Consider the following 12,086-nt stretch of genomic DNA (forward strand, 5'->3'; position numbering starts at 1 on the left):
AATCTTAACACCATCAAGCCTTCGAAGTGCAAAAAAGTTTTCTCGGAGGAAAAAGGGATACTACAGATCCCTAGTCCTTCCTTTCCAAATGGCAGCACGTCTGTGGCTCCGGGCCAAACCTTTCTAAAAGATAAGAAAGGTATACTTGGTCTGGCTAGTACGTTCTTCCCTAAGGGCATCCCTTGTATGAATCAGAAAGAAGAGGCTGGGTTGAATATCACACCTAAGCCACCTTCAGTTAAAACTTAAAAGGGACTACTTGATACTCCTCGATCTTTGGAAGAACTAGCCCCGAAGAAAGATAGTGAAGAAACTAAACCAGTAGCATCATACTCAGTTCCTCCACCACGGTGTACGGGTAATGCAAAGGCATATAGGCAGTTTTATGCAGTAAAACCGCCAATAGCAAACAAGCCTAATCCGAGTATTGCAAATTGCAATGCCGATAAGACGGCATGGGCCTTAAAACGGGATAAACCTATAGAAGGAACGCAAGTTTCCATGTCCCATGCCCACCATAAAGATCTGGTTGGACTGACAGATAGTAGACTCAGAACATTTTTAGAAGATAGGATCAACCGTAGAGGTCTTTTACCTCTGAAAAAGACCATTTATTATTTGATACACTCAAGCGACAACTATGAAGGTTTACTTCCCGTACCTGAGCCTACCAAAACATCAGATTCATGGACAACCCAAGAAGTTTTGGAAGAAATCAATCGCTTAGGCGAGAGCTCAGAGGTAAGTGCAGGGCACTTACCCAACACAGTGCAATCGGTATCACATGATACTAGGGCTACACCTCCTGTAAGTCAGATGATTGAAACCAGTCCTAGATCGACACCGAAACAAAATCAAGATGAACTTTTAATGTGTCAAGCTCTAGCTTCGAACATAGAAAAGAAGGAAGAGCTATATGAACCGGAACCCATTCAGAGCATACTTCCGAAAGAAAAGGTAGAGCTGATTCGTCGTCAACTACAAAGAAGGCTCATCATAAGAAGCAAAGGATGTCCTAAGAAAGAATCACTTGTTGCTTCGAGTATAGGGACCAATACCCTTGACACTACCCTAGCTCCGTTGGAAAAGGGTAAACCCACCTCTGAAGAGGTGACACAGTTACCAACGTCCCACTCTCAAGAGGATATGTTGGAATCTAAGGAGGGTGGTACAGATCTACTTGTTCACACTCAGCCAAGAAGGAAACTTCAAAAACAGGCAATTCAAGAACTAGTAGGTCACTCTTCCGAAGTGGACCTAATCCCAAGCAGGGTACCAACACCCAAGGATGGTGAGACAAGGAAAAGGAACAAATCCGAACGGTATTCAACCTCTCTCAGCAGAAAGAGCGTAACCAAGCATGGATGTAAACAGAGAACGAAACCACTTAACATCCATGAAATGTTAGAAGAGGAGTTGTTAGCCGAGTGTGAAGGGATACTTCCGGAGTCAGAAGACGACAAAATAAGCAGCACAGAGGGGCTGCATAGTCCTGCTTCGAGGTTAAAACAATCCCAGGATAAGATGAAGAATAACCACATCACGCACCAAAACGAACAAAAATAACGTTATGAGATGCAAACTATGTGCGTTCATGGGGAAGAAGAAGTTGAGTCCACATTCAGAGGTTATTCAAAGGCCACCTTAGTCTTTCCTCAACACCAGCTGTATTCTAAGGAGGGTGGCCACAACCAGTATAGGAAACCGACTCTGGGACACTATATAGAGAAACTTTACCCAGAGAGGTGGAGAGCCTATCAGTTTCCAGACTCTCCTAACTATAGCCGTGAGTTGAGGGATCCTCATAGCTCCCTTAAGGCTATCGTTTAAGGGTCACCTTTACCCTACAACCTCAACGGAACCAGTGCAACAAAAGCGCAGTGGGCTGTACAAAAAAACAAGTGATCCATGCTTTGGCACCACGTGCACCATTGACGGGCAGTAAACTGTGGCAAGCCCATGGTCACGGGAAGGCCACCACCTAGAATAAGGGCGCAGATTTGAGAAAACAGCTGCAAGGGCAGCAAAGGCTTTCTATTGGGCAGCTACCACGTGACTACGGTCTAGAGCAGCTAAAATTAAAACAACAAAGGAATCGGGCGATTACCAAAGTCTACTCTAGGGGCCCAAGAAGATGTTTGCTCTACTTAAGAAACTCATTGGAAACGTTACTCAAAGATTACGGACTAGAGAGAAAACGGAAGTGGCAAGATGATGTTGAACGGAACCACTCGAGAAAACGTTTACTAAGAGCTTGGGGACAAGCTCATTCTAAGGAGGGTGGATCTATTACGAGCCAAAGTTCGGGCATGTCTACAAGTGCCAAACCAACGACCAAGGTAGGTCGATCTGGACTCGTGAAGGCAAGAAGCGAGTTTGCCATGGTGTTTGGGCCATGTGAAGAGGTTAATATGAAGCTTGGAGCTATTGCAGTGGGCGGAGCAATTAGGTCCAAGTATGTGCAACAAATTGATAATCCTCAAGACCAATCTGAACCGATTCTAGGACATCCCGGTCTAGAAGAGTCTAAACCCAATGTGAGTCCAAACCCACGGTCCATTGAGGTGATCTAGGATCAAAGAACCTACGCAAATCGGCTAGACCACTCAGGTCTAGCACAGCACCAACAAGAAACCGAAGTTCAGGCGGCAACCCGGACAAGGTCCCCACCTTGGGCTCACAAGGCTCAAGGGCTTTTATTAGAGTTAGGGGCGTCTCGCCCAGGTTGATTTCGATTGTTCTTTGCTTAAGTCCTTATTTGATTTACATTATAAATATCAAGACGGGTTGTGTCTCATTAGTTGGAATTTAGTTTGAACCGGTTCGGTCTATCTGTGAACCGAGTCACCCTAGTTAGTACTTACGCTTTCTATAATTTGAATTTCGTATGCAATGAAGAGGAATTGAGTTCATTTGGCGGAATGCATTCTCTCTCCTCTCTCTCGGGTCACCCTTCTCCCTCGGTGGTCGTCTTCCTCAACCGTGCCTCCCCTCTCCCCCGTGGTGCTCCTTCTCCCTCATGTGTCCCCTACCTTGAGGCGCCTTCACCTTCTTCTCCCTTTGCCTCCTAAGTTCTCTCTTTTACCTAGCATCATCTTCCTTGTGGCGTCCTCTATCCCCTTGTCAACCTCTTGGTGAAGATCCGACGACGACAACAACACCATCTCCAACCGAAGGTCATCTTCCCCTCGTCCCTTGTTCTCTTTGTCTAATCTCTACCCCTCGACCTAAGGATCATGGCCTAAGGAAAAGCGGCAAGCTCCTGCGCGCGGCGTCTTCGACCGGTCCACAAAATACCCCAAAAGCAAGAATATTGATTTCGGTGCCTCCTTTGCAAACACCCAAAGGTAGAGAGGCTGACATCATCTCGGGAAGGCTGCAAGCGATTTGGGCAACCAAGAAGCAAGCGGCATTAGACATTTGAAAAAGAAACATCAAGGTGAGTCTATAAATCTCATAGTGGCTATTGAGCAACATGTTGATTTGTTTTAGGATTGAGTTTGTCTAAGAGAAGAACTTCATACCCTCGGTGTAAACCCGAGAGTTTGGGATTTATTCTACGGCTGAAAACATCCCTAAACCACTTCTTACGAGTCTCTAGCGCCCTAGGCCATTCCGACTCTCATTCTCTAAGTTGGTGCGAGATTCCTTGAAAAATCGTACTCAATTGTCTTTTGGAGACTCTCAGTCAAGTAAGCTTTGTTCACAAGAATCCAGCAAGCAAAAGTCACCAATTCAAGCAAAATTGAGGCGTGATATCAGTAGAGAAGAATTTAACAAGCATTGCCCAACTAAGAAGATTCATTGTGCAAAGTTCAGTAGCGATCCGTTGAGAAAATGGACTGATTGGGGCCTCGGCCTGAATTTGGAGATTCTGGTGATCGCTGCTATTATTCTGGCCAACCATTGGGCAGATTCCGGTGTGGACCAGATTACCCTTCATCCTCTACGAGGCACATTTCAGAACAAGGGTAAATTGGACTTTGATCGGAGGAGCGCACTAGGGTTTCCAATCCCTAGCCACCGGTGCAAGATCGCACCTCCTTAGCCACCGGTCCGCTTTTGGTAAGTTCCATTTCCTACCTTCTTGCGATTAATCTGGACCATAGCTATTGCCACGTGTCAGCCATCTGAACCACCTTTCTCCACGCATCCTCTCCCTTAATCTCCAGCCCTTCCCTAGTCCACGTGTCCTCATCCAAGAGAAGGAGAAGATTCTGGCTAGACCAGCTAGCCACTTACCAAGTTGGCGCCCACTCTTCGTGCTCATCTCTTCCTACACATTAGGAAAGAAGTCCACGCGCCAACCCCTTCCTCCCTTTTTGGAAGGAAGATCCTCACGCCATCTCCCTTGCCTTTTTGGCAATTGGCGTCTTCTCATCCCCTCTCTTAATTAGGCAACTCACCACCTAGCCTCCCCTTCCCTTTAGGATACCCTTGACCTGCTCGCCTCTCCCCTACCAACTAGGCAAGCCCCCACCTCGCCAGCCTTCACCCGCTTAGGCAACTCCTAGAGGCGCCTTGCCTTGCTTCTTTTTGGGCAAGTCTCTACCATGTCCACCCTTAGCCACCTCATCATAAAACGTGTCTCCCATTTTGGCTACCCATTCCCACGAGCCTCCTTTCCTCTTCCTTTGGAAAGTAGCCCTACCGTCCTAAGGCAACTTGAACCCACGTTGCCTCTTCCCATTTCTCTTACCTTCCTAATCCGGCTAGCCCTAAGCCATCCTTTACTCTCACTCTTACCTTCCAAATTGGGTCTTTGACTTGAACCAAGTCAACCCCAGCCACATCTGAACCTAGACTTAGTCTTAGTCAACCAAATCCCGACCTAGCCTAACCATCCCTACCTTGACCCACCTATAGCTAGGTTTGCCCAAGCTCTAGACCGAGCTCATTCCCGTAGCTAGGTTCACCCGGGTTCTAGACCGAACCCTTTACTACAACAAGGACTTTCCCATCCGCAGCGGAACCAGTCCAACGGTAGCATACATCTTGCTACTACTCTTGCCGAAGGCCAGGAGGGCCGATTTCCGCAGCCATCTTCGGCACCCATTGCCGACCATCTTGAAGACTTCCAGCGAAGGCTACACCATTCCCCGCGGTCCCCACCAGCGGCCATCTTCAGCCCGGAGTTCTTCCCTCCTTGTTGCTGCATTGCCCGAGGATTGGACTTCACCTCGTGGCCCCTTTGCGGATCATAGCCAAGCACAGCTTGGCTGGTAAACTCTTCTACTCCCACTATAGAGACGAGGGCAGGGCATTATTGCTTTTCACATTTGCTTTAGCCTGGCCTTGGCCAATCGTTGAACTCAGTGGTACCTCGACGGCCCTTGGCCTAGACACGACCACTAGTCAACAATCCTACCTAGGGGAATTGGGTGTGGTTTGCTTCGACTAGGCAAAGTTTGTATGGTTTGCTGAGTGAGTTGCGAGAGTTCTCTTGTAACGCACGCACTTGAAAGGCCTTACATCTCTCTAGTCATCTTGTAGTAGGTGTTATCTTAGTTAGGATTTTGGGAATACCCTTGTTTGTACATCTGTCCTACTGGATTTGCGCCAGGGTCTTGTCCGGCCGAGTAGTTCAATTGTAATAACTTGTTTAGGTTTTTGCTTTACGGTTACCTCAGGAGATCTTGGGAGTAGGATTCAATGGCCGGTTTAGACTTTTCTAGTCCGCCGAAGGGTCGGTCCTAACAAATACCCCTCGCCCGGCTCTTCTATTCTGACTTGGCCATAACCTCGGTGCTCGGCGACATGCCTGCAATTTGGCACGTATTAGGTCTGTTACGGACCTACTTTGGGTATGAACCTAGCAGACACAGATCAACCTAAGTCCAGTAGCGGCAGGCATAGATTCACCATGATAGACACTCGGGCACTAGCAGGAGGTTCAGCAAAGCCTAGGGAGGCTAAGGAAGCACTTAGTCATGTTGCAGTGGGTGGAGCAACAAGGTTCGAGTACGAGATTGATCAGGATGACCCTCAAGGTTCCTCTAAGCTAGTTGTTGGACTCACCAAGCTAGATACGTTTGAACCCAACGTGAGTCCAGTCCTTCCGGCCCTTGAGACAGAGGCAGTCTAGGACTAAACGTCTTAGGCAAATGGCTAAGTCAACCAGACTTAGCTCTTGATCCAAGTCCGAAGTGTGGGCGGATCACCGCACGAGGTCCCCACCCTGGGCTCGCATGACTCAGGGGCGATCCAATTTCATATTGGGCACTAGGCCCGATTCTACTTAGCACTTTATCTTTTTGCTTTTGGATTTGGATTCTAGTTTAGACCTAGCGGAGCGGGTTGTGCTCCGATTTAATTTGTTAATTGGGTTTGGGTAGCAGAACCGGATTGAGGCTTGTAAACTGGTCCAAATAGGATTGCATATATTCGATTGGATCTTGTAATTCGATATGCAATTTTGAGAAATAGAATTCACTCTCTCCTCTTGTGCTCTCTTCTCTCTCGCACTCCGACCATGGTGTGTTCTCCTCCCCCATCACGTCCCCTACCTCCACGGTGCTCCTCCCCTTTCTGAACCTCATTTGGTGATTCCCGGCGTCCTCAACGGCAACGGCTTCATCTTCTACCAACCGACGGCCTCCTCCTTCTTCTTACCCCGTCTTACTTTGTACTCTCTACCCCTCGGCCCAAGGATCGACGGCAAAGGACTCCTCCATTGCTCCGACGGTGAAGACCTCCCTTGACCACGTATTACCCCATCGGATCGAATAGGAGACTAAGGTGCCTTCACTCAAAACCCCCACGGGTTTTGAAAGATCACTCTCCTACCGGGAAGCTTGAAGAAAATCGCTCCGGCGAACGCTTCAAGAGCGACGCAACTAGGTTAGTCTTTTGATTCTTGAGTGTTTACAAGAGTCGTGTTGGGAAGACCCTATTGCAGAAGTCATCCCCAGCCTAGGTTCCTCCCACGGCATACCCGAGAGTTGGATCAACCAGCTCTATGGTGAAAGCTCATCTAGATTGACCTTAACGTACATTGGAAATGCCTAATAATCTCTAGGCTCAACCCAAGCTGGAATCAAGAAGTTTGGGCGGTGGAAGTTGCTTAAAAATCCAAAAAACCACCTTCGGCTTCAAGAAGTGCAATTTGAATTCCAGCAACCTAAACAGCTCCAAATCTCATGGTTCTGGACGAGAGTTGTTCTCAAGAAATAGCTCAAAAGAATCGCCCTATCAAGAAGTTCATCATAATCGACTTTGGGCTCATTTGGACATCTACAAGCGAAGTTCGGCCTTTGGCCAGAATCCTGAAAATTCCGGTGACCGCTACAAGTTTTTCAGCCACCGCTGCACATTCTGGCATTGAAGACCAGATTACCCTCGGCTTTAGCAAAGTCCCATTCAGTTTTCTTAAGGGCAAAGTGGTCAAATTCATCTTGAAGGGAAACCCTGGCCACCGGCGCTAAAGAGGAAGTTTCATCGCCGCCAGTCGCCAAATCTGGTAAGTTCCCAATCTTTTCCTCTCCTCCTTCCATCCAGCCACGTGTCATCTATCCAGCCCCTTGCCACTTTCTAGTCAGCCACCTGTCCTCACCCGAAATCTTGGTCCCAGCCATCACACCTCCCAAATCCGATCGCTCCCTACATTTTTGGAAGATATCCCCTTACGGCCAAATCTTTCCATTTTGGTGTATTCTTCGCCGAGTCAACCCTAAACTGCAGCTCGCCTTAGCTCTCCATCCATCCATGTGTCAACATCCCATGTATCCTCTCGCCAACTCAACCGCCACCTCACCAGCCACGCGTCCTACATGGTCCCACGTGGTGCCACGTGTCCTCCACGCGTTTTCCCTCCTTCACTTTTGGAAACCTCCTTTGCGCGTCCTTAGCCTTTCCTATTCCACCTCCGAGCTATCCTTGACTGATCACCTTGCCAAAACCGGTCCTCTTCACTACCCTTCATCTCCGCCACGTGCCTTCATCCCGAATGAGAAGAAATCTCGAGAGTATACCCTTGTCTCCCTTCCAAATCGCCAAGGATCATTGCCGATTTTCCCTCCTTCCACTTAGGAAGGAATTGGATTTCCTTGCCTTATCGCTAGCTCTCCCTAGCGTTTCTCTCATCGCTAGCACCATCCGAGGTGTCTTCCCACTAAGCAAGACCAGCTTAGACCTAACCCTAGGCCAGCCACCACATTGGCCCTTCTCCGATTAGGAATTCCCCTAGCTGCGCGACCCTCTTGTCCGAATTAGGCAACCCATCCGACTGTCCACTTCCTCCAAGTTAGGAAACTCCTTAGCCGCCGCTCCCTCATTCCCATAGTCATCCTTAGCAGCCACGCGCATAGCACGTGGGCCCCACATACCCTAACCTCACTCATCCTAAACCCTAGTCAACCGAACCCACCTAGCTCAGTCTACCCGACTTGCCCTTGGTCAACCCTTGGCCGAACCGATCCGAAGCCTCATTCATGCGAGCTCGCCCCTTAGTCTAGGTTGCCCACTACTCACACCGAAGCCCTTGACTCAGCCAACCCCAGCCCTCAACCTCTCTTCATCGACCGGACCTACCCATAGCGCCCTATCCAACCAAGCCCTCCTAAGCCTTAGTTAGGACTAGGTCTTGGCCGACTGAGCTAGCTTATCCGCTAGGTCATTCGGACCCCTCCTCGACCTACCCCCTCTCCGACGTACGTGGCCGAGCCACATCAGGCGCAAGGCAGGTAGGTGTTGCCGATTCTCAGCTTCAGCCCCCCTCGGCATTCTCGGCCGCATCTCAAGCCGCAGCCCTTAGCGACAGGCGGTCGCCATTCTCGGTAGGCGCTCCTAAGCACGGAGCTACGTTTCCTCGGCGCTAGGCAGGAGGCGGCTGTCCTATACCCGCCCGACACCTTGGCAGCAGGTGGCAACGACGACCGGTGGCCTCGGCCCTTCTCAGCCCGAGACCTTGGTACTCCTCGGCCCTCCTCTGCGGGTCCTGACTACAGGCGGTAGTCTCTTGCGGCCAGCTACGTGGAGGCTCTCCTCATACCGAAGCTGCAATACCCGGGGCTAGGTTCTTCTCCCCGTGGTCACATTATCGGCATAGCCAAGTTTGAACTTGGCTGGTATCGTTCCCTTTTTCCCCTTGTAACTTCGGGGAGGTTGTTCTTAGGTTCCTATTAGTTTGTTTTTGAATTTGCTTTAGCCCGGCTTCGGCCATAGTCCCTGTTCGTGGTACATCGGAGGCGCACGCTCCAAAGACATGACCACAGGGGGCTTGACCTTCCTATTTGGGAATCAGGCGTGGTTTGGACGTTAGATCGTGGTTTACGTGGTTTGTTGAGTGAGTTGCGAGTGTTTCATTGTATCGCTCACGTTTGTACTTGCCTCACAACCCCGTAGTTCATTTGTAGTAGGTTTGGCTTAGATAGGTTTTTGGGTTACCCCTACTTGTACTCCAGTCCTATTGGATTTGCGCCGGGGTCCTGTCCGGTCGGGTAGCTCTTTTGTATTAATTTGTTTAGGATTTTTGGTTTTTAGACTTTCCTCAAGTAGGTCTTGGGAACTAGAATCCACGATTGGTTCGGACTTTCTAGGCACAACCGGTGTGGTCCTGATACGGGTCAGCCTTTGACTTGGCCTAGAGCAGCCGCTAATAAGGCTGAAAGCAGCCCTAGAGGGCGGGGCAAGGCTGCCCTTCATACAGTCGGCACCCAACGAGGCCGAGTTGACCCAAGCACGGGTCAAGAGGGAGGAGTGGGAGACTTAGAGCAGCAAGGTCCGACCGATGATGGGTTCACAGCCGAGCTTAGAGTTGAAGCAGAGGGAGGAGCAGGAGGAAGTGCAACGACTCTAAGCGAGGCTCTTGAAGACCAGGGCGGTGGGTCTAGTCCGGTCCAGGTCAGGTCCAGCCCAGGTCGTGGTTAAAACCCGGTCACTTAGGGTCAGTCTAGGGCGAGCCTAGGCAATTCGAGGTCCAAGTCAAGCCCAAGCACGCGCGGGCTAGAGGAGGACCGGTTTTAGGGATGAGACTCTAAGTCTCGAGTTTGCTTTTGTGCGTTTTTGCTTTGGATTTGGAGTGCGCCATTTGCTTGAGTTATTTTGATCAAGTTCTAATCTGGATCAAGTGTTACATCCGTTTTTCTTAGTTCAGTGCTGTTGGCCTTGTGCGCCTCACCAGTCCAGCGCGTGGCCAGGCTGACCGCGCCCATCATCCATCTCTCTTTCGTGCTTGGCCAGGAGGGCCGAGCCTTCGCCTTCAGCTGCGGCCAGGAGGGCCGCCTCGTCTGCCTTTGCTGCCAGCGTCTGTGGTCTCCTTGCAGCCCGTGACAGCAGCCATGTTCTGCCTGCTACCCGCGGCCTGACAGTCCCTGCCCTTGGACAGCGACTAGGCCACCTTCTTCCTTGCGGCAGCCGATCCCCTACACGTTCCAGCCAGCTTGCAGCCGTGGTTGCCTTAGCTACATCCGACGCTTGGACCGGGAGATCTCTGCCCTGTAGCTGTGATACCCGAGGGTGGAATCTCCCCTCGTGGTCTCAGGGTTTCATACGCCAAGCAAGCCTTGGCCGGTACCTTCTAACCCCCCTATAGATTCGTGGGTGGTAGTTTTTGCTTATGCTTTTGATTTCAGCCCGGCCTTGGGTCGTTGTTGTGCATTGAGGGACCTCCGAGGCACTGCGCCAAGGACACGACCTCGTGCCAACCTAGCCTCCTATGGGTGGGTGTGGTTTGATTCGATTAGGTTTGGTTTGATTGTTTGTTTGAGTGAGTTGAGAGAGTTTTAATTATTGTATCGCTTCCGCATTGTACTAGCCTCACAGTTTTTAATTCTTTATAGTAGGTTTGGCTTTTGGGTTTGGGATAGCCTAACTTGTATTCCTTTCCTATTTGGGTTTTAGGTCGGGGTTCCTGTCCGACTGGGTAGTGTCCTTGTTTTGATTTGTCCTAGGAAAGTCTTCAGGTTGGTCCAAGGTGATCTTGGGGGTAGGCACGGCCGTCGACTTTGGACTTTGGTCGGCCGTGGGCAAGATCTGATACGAGCCAAAAATCCAGCCCGTTCGTAAGGGCTGAACCAAGGACCAAGCAGGGTCCGAATAGGCTCGTAAGGGCTGGACGCAAGTCCAGCAAGGCAGCTAGACCAGCTACAGAGGAATACTTACAGCTTGGAGTTCTTGCAGTGGGCGGAGCGGGCGGAGCAACAACGGCCAAGCGTGGACGAAACTGGATTAAACCTCAAGGTGGCCTTGATCCGTTTTTAGGACTTTCCCGAACTTGAATGGTCTAACCTATGGTCGAGTCCTAATCCGAGTTCACACGAGGTAGTCTAGGTCGAACCTAGGCATGTGGGGGTTGAGCCGATCCAAGCTCAACCAAGCGCCCAAGCGAGTGGATCCAAAAGATCCACGGATATCTACTTAGGAGTGAGACGAGTAGTGTCTCGTTTTTTATTTCTTTGAGTTCCGTTTTTGTTTGAGTTGATTCTTTAGTGAACCGGTTCGGAATGTGAACCGAGTTGCTTAGGAGGTTATTTAAGTGATTGAGTCCTTGTAATTACCATGCTTTGAAGAATAATGAATTGAGTGGATTGGTGTTGGGCGGAATGCCCCTTTTTCTCTCGTTTTCCCCTTGGCTCACCCCTCTCCCGCGGTGGTCTCCCTTCTCTCCTTGGCGTCCCTCCTCACCTATGGCGCAAAGTCTTCTTCCTCCACTCGTCCTCAAGGATTCTCCACGCCCTAGCGTCACTCTTCATGGCGTCCTCTACAATCCAACCCCCTAGGTGAAGGACGGCATCCCTTTCACCCTCTATCCAGCCGAAGGTCTCCTCTTCCCTACCTTATTTTCTGGTTTCTTCCTCTTCCCCTCGACCTAAGGAACACGGCCAAAGGAAAGCAGCAAGCTCCGGCGCGCGGCGTCTCCAAACGGACCACGAATATACCCCACGAGCGATTTGTAGAAGAACGGTGCCTTCCTTCTCAAACACAAAGAAGGTTGTGAGGCTGTCTTCTTCCCGGGAAGGCTACAGCAGCTTGGGCGACCTGGTTTCTGCAGCAAACGACATCAAAAGTAACGCAAGAGAATAAGGTTAGTACGTAGAGAAAACAAGAAGAGTTGGTGAGCAACACGTTGCTTGGATTTAGTATTGAGT

The sequence above is a fragment of the Nymphaea colorata genome, chromosome 10 (assembly GCF_008831285.2).
Source record: "Nymphaea colorata isolate Beijing-Zhang1983 chromosome 10, ASM883128v2, whole genome shotgun sequence".
NCBI classification, from domain to species: domain Eukaryota; kingdom Viridiplantae; phylum Streptophyta; class Magnoliopsida; order Nymphaeales; family Nymphaeaceae; genus Nymphaea; species Nymphaea colorata.